General features: G+C 33.3%; 1 protein-coding gene across 2 annotated transcripts in view; it reads right to left on the bottom strand.

Annotated features, from left to right (window-relative positions):
* The window catches only part of loh (thrombospondin type 1 domain containing lonely heart), a 1319035-nt gene that overhangs the window by 1218903 nt on the left and 81183 nt on the right, over positions 1-18949 (bottom strand). The window lies entirely within an intron of this gene.

Raw genomic sequence — 18949 nt, 5'->3', positions numbered from 1 at the left:
ATACAGAATGCTTCAGTATTACCACCGATCAAGAAAAACATTTTATATCTTTATCTAGAATCTTACATTATATACAAATTTTACTGATTTTGTGACTTGAAGTTACCGACAAAAGAAATAAAATACAATCTATTTTATTACTGGTTTATATACAGTACAATCGTCGTTTATCAAAAGACAATTTTTAACGCCAATCACATTAAATTACAATAATTATACTTAAGTACTGGATTTAGATTATGACTAAGGTCGTATTTACTTAAGGATATATTTTGTAAGTATTTTGATAATACTTAAAAAGGAAGGGATAAATAATTTTTTAAACGTTTCATGATTTATGAGAGCATTTAAATCTCATCAACATTTTATGATTATTGTATGCACTTACTATGCAAATTAAATAAAAATTTAAATAGAATTTTTTCCCTTTAGAAACAATACGTCTTTATTTACGGACTATTAATTTTTTAAACATTTTAATGATATTGCAATCAATTTCAAGATTTATTATCTTTTTAATACAGAATTATCATTTTAATGAGTATTTTAGAAGACTTTACAGGAAAATTTGTAAATTTATATTTTTGTGTTATTTAAATTTTTTTCTTTTTTTTAACCTCCGGATCCACCGTAAGAAATGCTTCAAAGAATGAGATAAATAATTTGTAGCGTGTATGTAAATGCAATACCTGACCGGGATTCGAACCCGGAACCTCCGAATGAAAGGCCGAGACGCTACCACTATTTAAATTATTTATGTTTATTATTTCTAACCGTTGGATCTAAGTAATACAACTAGAAAAATAAGAAGAAAATAGGGGGAAATAAGGAGGAAAAACTAGAAAAATATCTATAAAATGTAGGTAATTCAGAATGTTTTTTTTATTCATACATCAATAAGGACCTGAGGGATAGATAGTACACTGGTAAATATGAACGCGATAATGTTCATATTTTTCTCTAGAAAAAAAATGAGAAAGCCAAAAACTGTAACCCAAAACATCTTAACATTGGTTACATTGGTGTTTCTCTTCAAGAACACTTCAACAGACGATTGAATTGATCCACCCACCAATTTACTGTTGTGTTCAGAATATTAGTAATGATTTTTATACCCGTGATTCCGGTACTACTATGTTCATAATCAGTTATCATTATTAATTTTTTATTTTTTTATACCTAAAAATAAAGTTAGTGTTAGTATAAATAAGGTTTAAACACTACGTAGCCTTCAAAAGTTCAAACCTGAAAGTCCTATTAAAAATATTAAATTAGTTTAAATATATATTTATATAAATTATAAAATTAGCTATTATTATTCTTCTGCTACTATTATGAATTACTTCACTGAACACCGTTACAAACTAAGAAAAACTCTGAAAACTGGTAAAATAAATTTAAAAACAATAGGCAAAAAGAATAAAGTAGAATAAAAAGCAAGCTTTTCTCTACCAGGACGGATATAAAAATGTGAATAATGGCTTATTTCGTCACAATACTGAAGAGATTGTGTCAGGAATGACAAGTAATCTCTCGTCATATCCAGTTGAAAGAGCTTATCTAATCGATATAATGTTTTATTTTTAAAATTTATACACAAAATTCCCTATCAGTCTATTCAATATTATATACGTATAAAAGAAAATTTATTATTATTTTAGGGGAAAAATAGCATTCCCACAATACAGGAAGATCCCTGTTAATTCTCCAGCTACGAACAATGATAAAATTAATTTTCAGTCTTATGAATGAATGATAGTGGTTAAACAATATACGAGGGTGAAAGACAATAATTAAACGTAATGCAGTTATAAAATTTGTTACAGTAATAGCAATAGGTTATTTAAAATAATAATATTTTGCATAGTACTGTCTCTATCGTCAGGCGATTTAGTTGTATTTAAATTATGCCCGGAAAAAAGTTTTCCTTTTACACATTCATCAGCTTTTCTTAACTTCATAGTTCATTACAAATCTATTGATCTTACCTACCTGTTTGAATAGATCAAACTGGTGATCCCTTGAAAGAACAAACTAAAATTTGAGTATAATAATGCAATACCTTAAAATTTAATTTTTATAGTGCAGCAACAGGAGTTATGCAATCCTAAACATATGCAAGCAGAAACATATGTGCAATCGGTAATTGCCCCGAAATCGTATAAAGAAGTTTTTCTCATAAGCGTTTACTTTGAATTGCAGTATTAACACACTAAACCGCGGAAAACATAACAAATTATTATTGATAATAGAATCATAATCGTAGAAATAAAAGTAGTTGAGAGACTTCTACATTATATAACTAAAGGATCATCATAAAATGATCAAAATGCAGAATTTCATTCTTAGATCTTTTAACAAACATAAGCTAAAAGAATTAATTGAACCTTATCATAGCCAAAATTAAATTTTATTAAAAGTTTAGCACTACTGACAAATTGTACTTAGACAATATATAAATAGTAAAAACCAATTCCTTCCTAATCCAAAGAAACGGATTTTGCAGTAGTCGGAAGAAAGAATAGTCAATATATTTATCGTGTTTTTTGAAAAAAATAAGACCACTGAAAGAGAGTAGAGAAAAATAGAAAATTAAAAAAAGGAAACAAACTGACAATATAAATAAGAAAAAAAAATATGTGTAATTCTCATTATACAAGTAAACAGATATTTATTTTGCATGTGATAATTAAATAAAACAACTTAACGTAAAGAAAAATATTTTTATATTAACACGGATAATAAATAGACTTGAGAGGGTTGTCACTTTTTAAAAGAAAATGAAAATTTTCCGTTGAATTTTCTAGACACCTGTCAGGTAAGGTCGATTTAATTTTGTAAAAAAATACTTTAGAAACCTGTCTTTAGATAATGTAATCCTTTTTTCTCCACTGAACGACAGAATATCATTATTTTTAATGAAAAGTTTGAAACGAACCACCTGTATCGGATATACCCTGAAAGCAATTGTAAAAACTCAAAATAAAACAAGTTCTGAAATAACATTGCTTGATATGATTTTTGTAAATTAATGAAAACGCTTGTTTTATGTTTTATTTTACTAATTATTAAAATATCTTTTCATAGAAATGTCCTACCACGTCCCATTTCCCAATACCTTTCTACCTTTTAACCTGTTTTGAATTGCCTGGAATTATTTACACCTGGCTTTACCGGATATTCCTACCTTATTTTACGAGCCTTTAAAGACTGTTACGCCTTTCTTTAAAGTTTAGTCTGATTCTGCCTTTCTTTCCTCCTACCTTTCGAGCTGGATACTGCAGGATTAAGCTTAGCACAGCTCAGGAGGTTGTCCTTTTAACTCAGATGGGCGTTCCCGTCCGCCGGCAGTACGTCCGGTACGACAGGTCAGCTCGCCGGTTTGTATCTTTTATTTTTGCCTTCCTCTAACCTTTGAAATGAGATGGCCAAGCTCGACTATGTCGTTCCTGCCCCTCACCCCAAAGGCCAGGTCTCGGTCTTTATGCCTCATGCTTCTACCACGTACGCTCCGTAGAGAGCGCTGTGGCGGTTCTGAGTCTTTTCTTTCCAGGAAGGGGTTTGGAATCACCCTTCTTCTACAGTGTTATTGTAGGGCTATCCCTCACCCCTCGCCATTTTGTCCTTGTCCAACAACCGCATCTGTAATCGCCTTATGGCCTCATTAGCCGTCGTGGTCACTTCTTCAACTGTTCTTTCCGAGACCACAAGAGCGAGGTCATCAGCTCGAGCTACTGGAGTCACTCCTTCAGGTAGTTGAAGGCGGAGGATATCGTCGAAGACGGCATTCGAGAGGGTGGGTTCTAAGATCAGTCTTAGTGCCCTGTTGCACTCCGCATGTGATGGCCATGCGGAACCTCTGGTCAACGGTGTCATAGAACAAATACCTATCCTCCATACCTATCTTTGCATGAGCGGTCTAATGCCATTATCGATCGCCTCCCTACCCTTAAGGGTCTAGAATATGGCCTCCCAGCGCAGCAAGTTGAATGCATTCTTCACATCCAATAGTATGACCACTGCAATTCTCCTCGTGTACCTGGTTCCAGCTGCTACCTCTGATGCCAGACTGAAGACTGTTCATAGTGTCTGGAGCTGATCTCCTTTTCCTAAAGCCGTTTTCTACGTGCTGTTTCAGTCTGACGTCTATCATCTTTTCCGGCAGCTTGCACAATGTGTTTGTTAGACATATTGGGCGGTAAGCATTAGCTGGAGCTTCTGGTTTCAGAAGTAGTACAAGTCGCGACTCCTTCCTCTCTGATGGTATATAATCTTCCGTTAGCATGGAGTTAAATATTTGAAGGAGTTCCGCCGGTGTTTTCTCAATTAAAACTCGCACTACTTCCACTTGTATCCCATCCGGGCCTGGACTCGTCTTAGGTTTCAGATTTCTCCCTGCTGTCTTAAGTTCTTCCATGCTAAGCAATTCTGTTTCCCCTATTACAATCTCCTCCCTGACGAAGTCATTTCGCTTCGGAAATAGTGTCTCAACTGTCTCCTGTACTTTCTGAGTCGTTAATACCGGGGCTGTCCTCCCGAACTTCCTGGAAACAATACGGTAACTTTTCCCCCATGGGTTTCGGTCCACTTCTTCGCAGAGTTCCCTCCAACAAGCGTTCTTTGCGATCTTTATGGCCGTTTTGTATGCCACTCTAGCTGCTTTAAATCTAATACGTGCAGCTGTTAGCTGCAGCTGTGGGATTCGTCTATCTGCCCTCTGATAGCTTCGCCTAGCAGGCCCAGGCCATTTTCCTCAGCTGTTCTCTTTCAGCGGCCTACCAATATGCGTGATAGGACGGTTGGAATTTGTTGTATACTCTTGATGATTCACAATCATCCTGTACTAATTGCCAAGAACTCCCTAGGTGTCAGTGCGCCTACCAGACGTGCCGGTATAAGCTCGCCGAAGTGGGTGTACTCATTCTTAGAAACGAATTTGCGTTCCTTGTGATTCATTCCCGGTGTTGTTGTTCGGAACTCTACAAATAGGTGATCCGAGAGAGATTCTTCTTCCAATACGTGCAAATCTGTGAACTCGTTCATTCTGTCTGCGCGTACAAAGGTTAGGTCCTGTACAGAGGTAGAGGATCCTCTTGTCCACGTCATTGCTGTGTTGTTATCTATGCAGAGTAACCCTATGGCGGCTACTCAGTCTCGCAGATGTTGTCCTCTTACACTGTCCGTTGTGCCAGCAAATTCGGGTGATTTGGCGTTGAAATCCCCAGCCACTACTATGTTGCTGTTTCGGTGTCTGGTCAAATCAAAGAATAAATTATCTAAGAAGATCAGATACTCCTCCATTACCGAGTTCGAGGAGCAGTAGCAGGAGAATATGGTCATTTGACCTATATTCGCCCACATAAATCCTTTCCCAGAACCCGTTGCGATGAGAGGAACTACCCCCTTTGGTAAGCCTATCGCGGCATCTTGGTTGTCATCTGTATGCCAGATGGGTCTGGAGGAAAACGTTACCGGCGGTTCCGACAAGATAATTACGTTTTATTGTGTTATTTCATATTGTTCTACATTGTTTTTTTATTTTTTGTTATGATATTGCATAGTACTTCATTTGCTGTTCTCAGATAATATATACGATTCCTTATATGTATTCTTTTGAGGGGATTTCAATGGAAACTTTCTCTTTCAAGTCGTTGATTTCTCATCCAATTTACTTATATATATATATATAGAAAACTAACTGTAAATGAAACATTGAAACAACAAAAAAACTATGAATATCCTCAACCTATTGAGAAAAGAAAGTATTTATTTTAAAACATATTTAGGTTGAAAATATATTCCACAAGTAGTTTTAGTATTTTTTTATTATTTATCTGTTTATTAACTATAAGTAGTTTATAATTAAATAATTCTAAGTTGAAACTCTTTTAGTATGATTAATCATCAATATTTAGTGTAATATTGGTTAAAATGTTTATTTAAGACGTGAAAAAGAAATTGAGAAGGTATTTTTGATCAGAAACACTGTTTTATGGTGAATATTTTAGAATATCTCACTAATGTAATACGAGTTTTATTAGTCAACTTTTTCTTACTACCAGACCGCTGTACTTAGTGACCGGATTACAGATCGGAATAGCTATTCCTTAGTGACAATTAGGAGTACTCTAACTCCTCTACATAAATTTTGGGAACAGCTGCTATTTTCTCATTATTTCTGAAACATTGCCCTAAATGTAAACGAAATTACGGAGAATTGTGAAATAACTACGACTGCGATTTTGAAATATCTGTATACGTGCGGCACCACATTTTATATCTCCTCATTCTATTTGTAAAATTAAACTTTTCATTAACTTTAATGTTGCTTTTTTGTTGACAGAATTATCATTTTTATCACCAACCTACTAAAAAATTAAAACGAGTTGATTACTGTTTATAGGTACATATTTCTAAAGGTACTTTCATTTTTTTTTTTACCCCCACGACCACCGTTAGGTACTGCTTCAGAGGATGAGATGAATGATTTGTATCGTGTGTAAAAATGCCATGCCTAACCAAAATTCGTACCTGGGACCTCCAGATGAAAGTCCAAAACGCTACTACTCCTTTCAATTTTTATGGTCAACTATTGCTACTTTCAGCTGATTAACACTGCTGATGAATTAACGATATAGTTTAAATTGTGCGATTAACAAAATACTATTGAATAAAATTAAATAATACTATTGAATAAAATTAAATAATACTTTTAAAATGAGAAAACAACCTATTCAAATATCACAAAAAAAGAAAATGTGATATTTAACCCTCAATGAGAGGAATTATAAAAAAAAACCTAAAATAATATACTTAAATGATACATATACTATTTTGTAAAATTAAACGTATATTTGTAATCTACATAATTTAGTCCAGTAATTTAGTAATCAATAGGTTTATTGTATAGCATTAATTATTGTAATGTAGTATAACAAAAATTAACAGAAAATTCCCAATATACTTATTCAATTTTTAGATACAAAAGAGCTATGTGAAATGGGAACGGCTTTTTAGGCAAAATGGAAATGAGGAAAGAGTTTTAAAACAAGCCACCTTTTTTCATTAATAATTCACTAAAGGATAATCAATCACAATGAATCTAATCTGATTACTTTCAAGAGTGATTATTCGACCTTATACTTTTTCTGTGAATTTTTTTCAATTATTAAAATAGATGGAAACTGAAAAAAAAAATGGGTTATTCATAAATTTATAAATTATGTTTAACTCTTTACCGGGCGCGCCTTTTCGTGACGCACTATCGGACGCGTAGCGGTATTTGGAACGCGTATTAATCTTTCGTATGTTTTACAAGGAATAAACTACCTAATTATTTTTTTGTCATAAAATTATTGGTTGTTTTCAATAAAACACCCACAAATGAAATCCACATTATTTATTTTAAATACAAAAAAATTTTACTTAATATTGAAACAAATAATTTTAGTTATGTCAAAACAAACAACAAAAAAGTCTAAAAAGTGTGGGTTTTTAATCTTTAATATTCGATTACTGACAAATAAACTATACATACAAAATTTAAAAATCACACTTATCTTCATCTTCATTTGTTCCTTGCTGTCGGCATAGATTATAAGTCACTTCATGGAGGATGTGATTCCGGCAGTTATTTCTTTTGCAGTTTGGCATGTTACACCTGTCTTCGTATTTTTATGTTTCTCAAAGAGTAATACATTTTCTTGTGCGCAGTTTCTGTTTATGATTCCAGTAGAGATTTGAATTTTGATAAAACAATTGAAAGCTCCTTTGGACGTCAAACTTAGAGCTTTTAGGTTTTCTTCCATCAGTTGATTACATACATTGATAAATTAGTTAAATATTTATATTTTCTGTGGGTTAAACAACAAATCTTTTGTGGATTACTCTAGGAAAAAATATTTTGGTAATTGATTCCACATATATCTAGTTTCCGGAAAAAATATTTACACACCATACCGTAACGATAACCATACGCCTCGTTTTCCTTGCTGTACTGTAGATTGAGCATATCTGGTCAACCGTATCAACACCTCCTTTTGTTCGATTAAAATCTTTAATAGCTAAAGGCTTATTGGTTTCATCATCAAATTTATCTGTGGCCTTCATTATGAAAAGTAATATAACTACCCTCTTTTTCTTGGTTGCATAAGAAATAAGAGGTGTGTCATATTGAATGCCAAATAACCTAGATCCTACTGGTCTAGATTTGTCTACTTGGAATTCTGAGGGAATTTGCTGTTTATTCTTCCTTAATGTACCAAGAAATGTAAATTAATTTTCAAGTAAACAGCAAACTTTACACAATTACTATGCCAATTGTCTATGGTTAAATTTCTGTTGGATGAATGAATTGGTTCAACCAGTTTGTTAATTACATCAAATGGCTAATTTGATGTCAAAAACGGACCGTCTATTCGTTTTCCACAATATATTTCTATGTTACAAGTATGAAAGGTTCTGCTGTCACACATGGCATACAGTTTCAGCCTATATTTTGCTGGCTTGTTAGATAAGTACTGAATAAAGCCACACTTACACGAAATGCAATAAGCATTTCGTCTATTGTAACGAATTCACCGGGATAACTATTTTTTCAGTTAGAAACAAACGAGCTATGAAAATTTCCTATTGCCGCAGGTTTATCTGTATTCTCACATTCTTGGTCTTGTCGTTATGTCGTCAAATCTTATGCATATAAATTAAAAAAGAAGTCTGTTATATCTAAAGTTATATCTAAGAAGTGTCGTTCCAGTTCCGTCAGACTACCAAAGCTTTCAGAAAACCTTTCATCACAGTGATTAGGAAAAGTGCACCAAATATGTCATAATTTTTTATCAACTTGTGTATTTACACTCTAGACCTCGAATAATTGACAGTCTACTTTTTATCAGTATACTTGTTTGTGTTTACAACAATGTTATTAGTCATATCCAAACTATATAATGACTGATAAAAATAAGAAACCATCTAATTCATGCATTTCTTCTTGAGCCAGGAAATACTTCGATAATTTTTTTTTAGCTGGTAATGATAGAGGAGAACACATTCACAACGTTTTTAAGTCTTTTCCAACATAAAATCTGCAATCTGTTTCTTCAGTTTCTATACCCTCATCTTTCTTCTCGTCTTCACCCAGGGATTGCTCTGAATCACTTTGTTGGCTTTCCTCTTCAGCAGCTCTTCAACTTCGAAATCTACATCGTTCGGATCTTCAATACCACAATCTGAAATGTCTATAAGTGTTTTTTTCACTTGAAAGTTCTCTCATGAGACTATAAAGGGTTTATGCAATTTTTCTCCCTGTAACACAAAGAATAAATGAAATAGAAAATGAAGAAATTTGAATTTTTTTGAATCCATATTAGTTTGTTGATAGAATACTACAGTGTAATACTACAAAATATAATAGTAAAACCACTCTATATTAAGTTTTTAAATTAAGAATGAATAAATTTACTTACATTTTAAGGTTTCGTGGTGATGTTTGGTCCGCGGTGCAAAGAAGTGACGTACACAGGACGTTCTCTCTTTGAGTAAGTATCAGAAATAAGATTACCTAGTACCATCAATTTTTTTAAAACATCTACATATAAAATGTGGCGTCCTGACTCCGCATACGCGACCAGCAAAGGGTTAAAGCATAAAATCATAAACAATAAAAATTTTAACGTTAATAAATTTTTATATTAAAATTTATTCAGTTTACAATAAAATTATCACATTTTTAATTTAATTTTTACATTAAAACAATAAATTATCATGGTTTCATAAATCAAATCAATTTCAATTCCAAGTAAAAGATTACAAAAAAATAAATAAATGTAGGCATTTTGAATTTTATTTCTACAAAGATTTCCAATAGTGATTTTATTTTTAATTCTACTTATTATTAAGTACGTTTAATAATAAGTTATATTAACATAGAAAGTTAGAAGTAACTAAATGTTTTTTCTGTGATTAATATAAAATTCTTAAAATAATGATAATGATATGATATCATGCGGATCAAATAATTTCATTATCGTAATCAAAGAAAGCAGGTAAATTAAATTACCGATATAGATTTTTAAAAGAAATTAATTAAAGGCACTAAATTACACTTGTTAATGAACCAAAGAGTTTAAAAAAAAATTAAATAGATTTTACATGAAAAAAGTTCTTAAACTTCAAGAATAGAAAAAATATATTAATTTATAAAATAATCTCACATTATTAATTCTGAGATTCGTTTTATAATTTTTTTTGTTAACTTCAATGGAGTATCTAACAACACCCTACGGGGTTTTATAAATAAGCTGAAATTTTCATACCTTTCATTAAATATTTACGAGAATTAATTACGTATAAAAGCGAAATTAAGCTTATTTTTTTATACTAGACATTAAACTGGGAGTCACATAAAAGGTATCTAAATTCTTAAATGTTATTTTAGAGCACTTCCAAATATTTTAATCAAGTGCAAGTCTATATGATGGTGAATGTTACTGGAAAAAAATCTGTAACCTTGATTTATCCAGCTATCTCCTCATCGGCATCAAATAACGCATATTTAACCAATATACAACTAGTATAGCAAAGCTTTAAATGAAAACATTCCAAAATATTAAATAGAAATGTAGAAAAATTCATATTTAAACTAATGAACATTGTATTATGAGAACGATATGCATTCCGTAAATTTAGTACAATAAGCAACAAGTAATTAAAAGTTAAAGTTTAAAACATATTGGTAGATTTTCCATTTATTACCTTTTTAATAAAGTGATCCCAGTATTTAACTGATTATAATCTTTGGTCCCATTGAGCTCCCGACCATTAACTAAGTGATTATAATTAATACGTGTTATCAATTCCTGTGTTTTTTTTAGAAAATTAATATAAAAAGAACTGAATATAACAAATATTCAGTCCTTTTTAAGTTAATTTTCTAAAAAAAGTATTAATTGATATCTTGTAATAATTATTAAATAATAATAATCCCTCAGTTTATGATCGTGAGCTCAACCTGACCAAAGATTAAAGAGTCAGGTAAATGTTGAGAACACTTTATAAAAAAAGTAATGAACTCAATGAAAGTTGTCTTTCCACTGAGAGACTAACAGGTAGGCAGAGACTAACAGTATTTGTAATACTCTAAGAATAAGAAATAAACTTAAATTACATCAATTATAGAAAAATAGAAAAATGTGAGTAGAGTCTCACTGAGTTAGTTACCGTAAGTAAAATATTACAATATAAACTGAACTGAATTGTTGTAACCGAATATTTTGATAATATACCAGTGCTAGTAGTACGGAACGCATTAGTATGGTTTATTTTAAATCCTCCAATCAGAACCGTCCTGATAGGTTGACATCCATTCTCCACTCTTGAAAAATAAAGAATACTTTCTTTTACGATACTCACTCAACGTACGTAACCGTGATTTATACAGGGGTAAATTTATTGCAATCTGTAAGACTGAGTAAAAAGGAAAAATACGTATAAAAAGTGTTACAACAAAAAAGATAAGAATATAAATGTGAATCATTGTAAATAAAGAAATTAATTAAATGACGATAACATTTATAAGAAATTAATACCAACTAAGGTAATAATAATTACATATTTTTTGCTGTTTGAGTATCTGAATTTTTATTGTACTACTTTCTGCTTATTTACATTACTATTTTGACTTTTTGTCTAAGATTTATATTTTTTGTTTTCTTTTTTTGTTATTTTTTTAATTTTGGATTTTATATTTATTTTTGTTTCATTTTAAATTTAAAGAAGTTATTATAAAAAAAACTAAGTTGCCTTAAAAAACATTACAGAATACACACATTGATTAACTTTTAAAAGAAATAAATCATAAAACATACTTCAATTTTAAGAAAACCCTTCATAACAGTAAAATATGTTAATGAAACCTGTTGGAGACAATATGAAAAAAATGAAGAGAAATTCGTATACAAAATATGTCCTGCGAAATCACATCAAATAAAAATGTACCGAAATAAAATTACAATAAAATAATTAAAAAAAAAAATTAAATTAAGCATTAAATATCATTTTTGTTGCGAAAACATTTATTTGTGGTAGATGAAAAAAGTCACGCATATTGATTAAGATAACCATGAATTTACCAATGAATAGACTTTGGTAAAAACCTTAGAAAACAAAAAAAAGTCAATCTAACCATGCTACGTTCAGCAGTAAGATTGTCCAGACATGAAAAATTTCTGAGAATAAATTGTAGTAATTACTGTGGAAACTGAACTACTCTTTCCCAAATGGACAACATTTGCTATGCTCTAAAAATTAATACAGTACACAAAATCTTTTATCTTAACAATACGTTAACTTTAGAACTTTAAAACAATGCTTTTAACTTTAAAACAAAAATATCTAGCAGTTTTATAAACAAGTGGCTGGTGCAGACCATCCAGCAGAACACAGAATACCAGCGAAAAGCTCAGGAAGTGAGGTGTAGGATACCGGACTGGAGAGCAAACGGAGGACAGATAGCCCTCTGCAGAGCTGGTGTTCATTCGTGCTTGCATGGATGAGCGACAGTGATGATGCACGGGGACTCACACACTGAGCTCGAAGGCACCTCCTGGGGCTGACTAATGCTTAAATGCGGTTACCGGCCTCGGGAGGGGGACTCGTGATGTAGAGGTTTAGTCGGCAGGGCGCAGACTACATACACCGTAACTTCTGCTGCGGAACCTGTTAGCGAGCTCGACACTATGTCCATAAATGGAATTACTCCCTTAACCAGATAAAAAAAAAGGAAACAGTGCTCTGGTCGACCTGAGACTGTAAAAGACTACTCTTCTTTTACGTTCGTACATATCATCCTCAATCAACCTCTGAAGTAATACCTTACGGTGTTTCTGGAAGCTAAAAGAAAGAGAGAGCGTGAGCACTCCCGGATAATTTCTGTAAATTAACAGATGGTGTACTTTATTTGTGTATCATTATGTAGCACTTCTGAAGGATATTGCATTGCAAGTATTATTTTTTGATTAGTTGCTAAAACCTTCTATTTTATTCAGTTCACCGGGTTAACCCATAATCTATAATAGGAAGTGAGAAGATGGATCAGCAGTCAGGTGTTCCACTAATGTGGGTCTTGGTTGTTATCTAATCGAAAGAGTGGATGTTTGATTCCATTGAATATATTTATATTCAATGGTAATGTATATATTGCTATGCACATTACTCTATAAACATTGCTCCTTTGAGCAATGTAGATGTCTCAGACAGCTAGGCTACGGCTGATGACATGGATTCTCTACCATGGCAAACAGTGCCAGTACTGTGCACCCCGAGAGCACCACTAGCTGTTAATTATGTGACCAATGGGTTCACTTTGTCAAATAGATATAAAGACCTGCCGATAGAGGATGTTAATGTTGAGAAATGGTAAAAGATGCAGTCAAACAACTCCCCGATTATTCTTCGTGGCATTACTAATGGATTCCGTCCCTATGACTTGATAGAATCGGTCGTAAATAAATGATACTTCTATATAAAGATTATTGGTTCCAAAAACCTGCTTGTAATTTCGAAAAACTTTGACATCTATAAAAGAATAACTGAACTGGTATGTGACCAATTAGTCCGATTGAACTGGTTTCAAATTTATTGGTCATACGTTGACGAGGAAAGACAAGAGTGCTTTTTATGTGCTACGGAGGAAATTGCACGTCTCGGTTTCGATATAATCAGAGGTGAAATTGAGAAACACAGATATAAAGTTCGGTGAATAATTAATGCCCGTCATCGAATGGCAAAGAAACTGGTGTCGAATTTCTTCGTCAACCTACAGCCTTACTAGAAAAACAGGAAGGTATTTAATATAAGGCACATCGTCAACTGTAGTTTGTTTGAGACCGCCGTAAGATGTGTTATGTTTTTAGTTTTGATGTTTTTTAGGGATATTAGTACACCAGTTGGAATGTCACATATGGCATCGCATCGGTGGCATCCTGACTGAGGCAAGAAGAATACTAGAGATGTCTTTCGCCGAGATTTTAAAGATAACCTCCGGTAAGGGCTTGGTACGGAGAGGGTGGCTTGGCGACCACAACTGTCATATGGTGGGTGTTTTCTACTACGGGGTCAGGATGTAATGTTAACTTTGAAACACATAGAAGACCTCCAGGCTAATGTACGCACTGTTCACAATATGGGTATATGAAGAATAACTGTTGGCGACCTTACTGTTGTGTCAAATGCGTGGAAGGCCACAGGACTGCAGACAATCCTAAGAAGGACAGAAGTATTCCAGCTGTTTCTGCGCTTTGCTACTTAGACAATCCAGAAAACTATATCCATAGAATGCAGGATCCAAAAGGATATTCTGGAAAGGAAACAGAAAAAAGTGTAACATAATAGATTTAGTCCACTCGAGTGTCAAGACAAAGAGTCAGCTTTTTTTAATTTTTGCAATGCCAATTTCCCTTCATTAGGACGCTTAGGAATCTAATTGCTCATTCATATAATCTTCCCCGATCTTATGACGCAGTTATAGAGGGCAATATTTGTGGCGATACAGAAGTCATATTACAGAGATTAAGATCGAACACAGAATTCCTAGTTCAACAAATTGGGAAGCTGATAGGTTTGCTCACCAAGGTGATCGCTAAAATCTTTGATGGTTAGACTTCTCAGGATAGCTACCTGGAACATTAAAGATCTTGCTAAACCACAGCAGAAATTTGAAAAGTTTCTTTTTACTGAATCGTTGGATGCTTTCTTACTCTCCATAAAACAATTCACTGATCGTAACTATCTTCGTCTTAGTGCACAAACGTTATATACGATTAATCTAAACCTAGGGCGCATGGAGGCATTTCGGTGCTAAAATGAAATTTGATAAAGCATCATCAAATATCGGGATTCAGCACCGACCATATTCAGGCGACCTTAGGTGAGATTCTGGACTGGCTTGAGCCTTTTAGATTGTCGGCGATCTATTATCCACCTAGCTAAATGATCATAAGTGACTTATTCTCGGAGATCTTGACAACGCTGGCTGCCCGTTTTACTGCAAAGGTAACTGGAATGCAAAACATCTTCTTTGGGGCTCACGGCTTGTAACTACGCGAGCTAGGGCTTTAAAAGGTTGCGTTGTTAACATGCAACTCAACTTTATCTCCTGCTTACAACTACATACTGGCTGTCGGATCTGACTAAAGTCCCGGACTTTTATGTCATGTTGGGTATATTTACTTTGTACACTACGATTAAGAATACCCAAGACTCAAAGTCTGATCATTCACCATTCCTGCTTACAATTAGCAAGGTGGTGGTTAGGAAGAAGAATTCCCCTATCCTTTGCAATTAAAGGATCGACTCTGCCTTTTATCAAAACTGGATCGAGGTTGAGCTGGTTGCATTTGTTCCATTAAAATGTTTTGTTATTATAAACAATGAGACCTGGTATTTGACCTCAATACTGCAGGAAGCAGCTTGACGCTCAACACCTATGGAAAAGCATAAGGAGTGGAGAGGAACGGACTATCCGCGGGAGGTTTGGTTCATATTACAACTAAGAGGCCATATTGCAGGAGACGAGAGGGTAGGACGTCCTTGAACAGGGCTGCTCGCAGATTAAAACGTATGCTAACATTTTTTAAGAATGAGACGTTTACAAATTACCTTAAGACTCTTCCCCTTTTGAACAGAGACAACTACTCGTTTTGGAAAGCTACGAGGAATTTTAAACGGCCACCTCTCCTATTCCCACCTCTAAAGATGCCGGATTGGTCATGGGCTCAAAGCAACAGGCAAGAGTCGATCTATTTGCAACTCACCTGCGTATGGATTACAGCTACTTATCGTCCGTGGTATTAGTGAAGAGAAAACACTTGATTTCTTTTTTAACCCGATTCCAATGTATCTACCGGTTAAGCCTTTGTCGTCAAGCTTTGGTACAGCAGGTAATTGGGAAGGGCCAGAACTCAAATAAGGCTCCGGGCTTTGACTTTATTACCAAGAAAAGTTATGCTTCCATTCAAGTCCATACTTTAAGTAACAGTAATATTTCAGTGGCATTCTTCGTACAACGTACTACCCGTTGGACTGAAAGATACTACAAGTACAAGTAGTAATGATCCCTAAGCCAGGTACCCAGTAAACGATGTATTTTTGTATAGGCTCATAATTAAGCCTAATTATATCTAAGGTATTTTGAGACTGTTTCTTTGAAGATTATGCCCTCAATATAATTGGGACAAATTATTCCTGATCATCAGTTAGGCGTTTCTATTGATCATTCTACTACTGAACAGATAGACAGGATTGTTCATGTTGTCACAAAATGCTTGGAAGAGAAAAATTATTTTTCAGCTGCCTTTCTGGAGTCCAGCAGGCCTTCGATAAGGTCTGGCTGTCTGGTCTGCTTCATAAACTAAAAATGAGCCTACCACAACCATTGTGTTTAGTTCTCCATAGCTACCTGGACGGACTTTTTTACAGGTTAAGTACAATGAGGAGTTGTCTGGATTCTTTTAAACTGAATCGGGTGTTCAGTTTTGGGGCCTATTATCTATTCAATCTTCACTTCGGACCTTCCGGCTCTGGACCACACCACTATTGCTTCATTTGCTGATGACATACCGATACTGGCTGTTGATGACGATCTAAATCAAGCATCAACTAAGCTGCAATGTTGGTTGAGCCTAATCAACACGTGGCTGATAAATGGAAAATGAAAGAAAATCCAATGAAATCTACTCATATGACGTTAGCAATGAGGTAACTGCTCACGGATCCACCTGAATAGAGTCTACACACGCGTGCTGACAGTGTGCAGTACCTAGATCTACACCTAATCGTTGTCTATCATGAAAGATTCATTTGAAGGTAAAACAGAACCTACTGAATATAAAGTTTAAAGAGCTCTACTGATTACTAACAGGAGATCTCAGTTATCACTAACAAGCTACTGTTTTATAAAGTGACTTTGAAGCTGATTTGGTCCTATAGAATCTAACTCTGGGGTACAACAATACCAACAACATTGAAATCTTGCAGCGATTTGAGATCAAATTAGTGAGGAGCATAACAGAAGCTCCATGGTTCGTGTGGAACAGAGAGATCCATGACAATCTAGGGTTGCCGTACTTTCGGTAAGAAATTCAACGATTTACATCAAAGTAAAAACTAAGGCTAACGACCATGTGAACAATCTTGTCGTGAATCTTCTAGACAATAGCAAAGTTGTTAGGTAGCTGAAAAGATTCCTTGTTTGGACCTGAGAGACTCTTAGTATTACTAAGGATGTAACTTCTCTTGAGCGTTGTAGATCATCTGCGTATTTTCTTTTGAAGCTAGTTGATTATGCTTTCCCTGTTACTTTGTTTCATTTCTACTTTATGTTTTCTTGTGTTATTTGTAGAACCGTGTGATGATTGTTTTTATTTTTACGTTTTTACTGTGATATTCGTAGTGTTTTTCTTTGGACTTAATCAAGGTAAGTGCTTTCTTACATGTACTGTACATTACTTTTGAATGTATTCGAATGAGGAGTTTTGATGGAAGGTCAATCAATGACCTGTCTAAACGTGGGAACAGATGTTTAAAGTATTACAATATTTTTTGTCACAAGAATAAGTGCACTTTGTATACAATAAATTATGAAAACTGAAACGCTTTGAACCTAATACCAAATCTCTAAGCACTCGTATTATTTTTACACGTAGCATGAATAAAAAGAAAAAAAGAGAAAAGAAGTTATCTCTTTATTGAAAGAAAAATAATTTACACGATACATTCTTGTAACATGAATAAGACTCTCTACGTAATACGATTAAAAGTTTTATCTTCTTAAAGTCCTAAATAAAACTTTTAATTATAAAAAGTTATGCCGCCTTTTTTTTTGAAAGAAAATCAATGGTTGTTAAGTTAGAGTTACCCTTCAATCTATAGTTTCATCACATGAAGGTGAATAGGGGCGAGATCAGTAACGGTACCTTACAGTAATTGATAAAAACCGGCGGTAATTAATGTTAAAAAATAACACAGAATTATAAGTTATAAATTATTTAAAAAAATTATTAAAGTAGAAATAAAATTCAACTTTCAAAAAGGTAACGTTAAATTACAATTTAAATGAATAGCTTTAAGGCAAAGCAAATAAAATTCTGTTATCATAAAGTAAGAGAGCAAACATTTTTAATTTAATAATAAAATCCTAAATATGACGTAAAAATATTTATATTATCATAAAAATTACTCATCCTTAAAAGTACTATAAAAACCTTTATCCCAGTTTTATGAAAGTTATATTTAATCAAATACGTATAATAAAATTATTTAAGAAGAAAAAGATAGTATACTTTCTTTAAGCTAATAAAAAATACTATTCAATCTAAATGAATAGCCCATTAAACAAAATGAGAAATTAATCGTATTAAAAATATAAATTAATCACAACGGGATGGATGTTATAAAGAAAAGTTATTTATAATAAAAAATAATATTAAAGATAATAATATTATAGTTAAAGGAAAAGAAACGGAGGAGTAGTCTCTCATACTAACAAATAGAAGAGGAAAGACCAGGTTAAATGGTGCATGAAATGGTCCTCACGCGCGACCAGTTACATACACCTGATGTCATTTCGGTTGAAGTCGTAGACCGTCGGATACGATTCGTTTGCCAAGGGTATTACTGGCACGTGTCAGTAATTTCCTCAGCATTAACCGTAGTATTTCCAATTAATCTTCCAAATTAAATTTTATATGAATAAAGGTGGTGGGAACATATGAAATTAATGAATACAAAATATGCACTGATGTTATTAACTATGTAAATCACGTAACTGAATGTAGCAACTGAAAAAATAAAATAATTAAATGATACTTTCAGGAAACATTTTATCGATGTAACAAATAAAAAGTAAATACATTATAATTTCAATCATAAAAAATAGTAAAATTAGGGAGTAATT

This window comes from Lycorma delicatula, chromosome 3 (assembly GCF_047948215.1).
Source record: "Lycorma delicatula isolate Av1 chromosome 3, ASM4794821v1, whole genome shotgun sequence".
NCBI classification, from domain to species: domain Eukaryota; kingdom Metazoa; phylum Arthropoda; class Insecta; order Hemiptera; family Fulgoridae; genus Lycorma; species Lycorma delicatula.
This window is presented reverse-complemented; position numbering and strand designations above follow the sequence as displayed.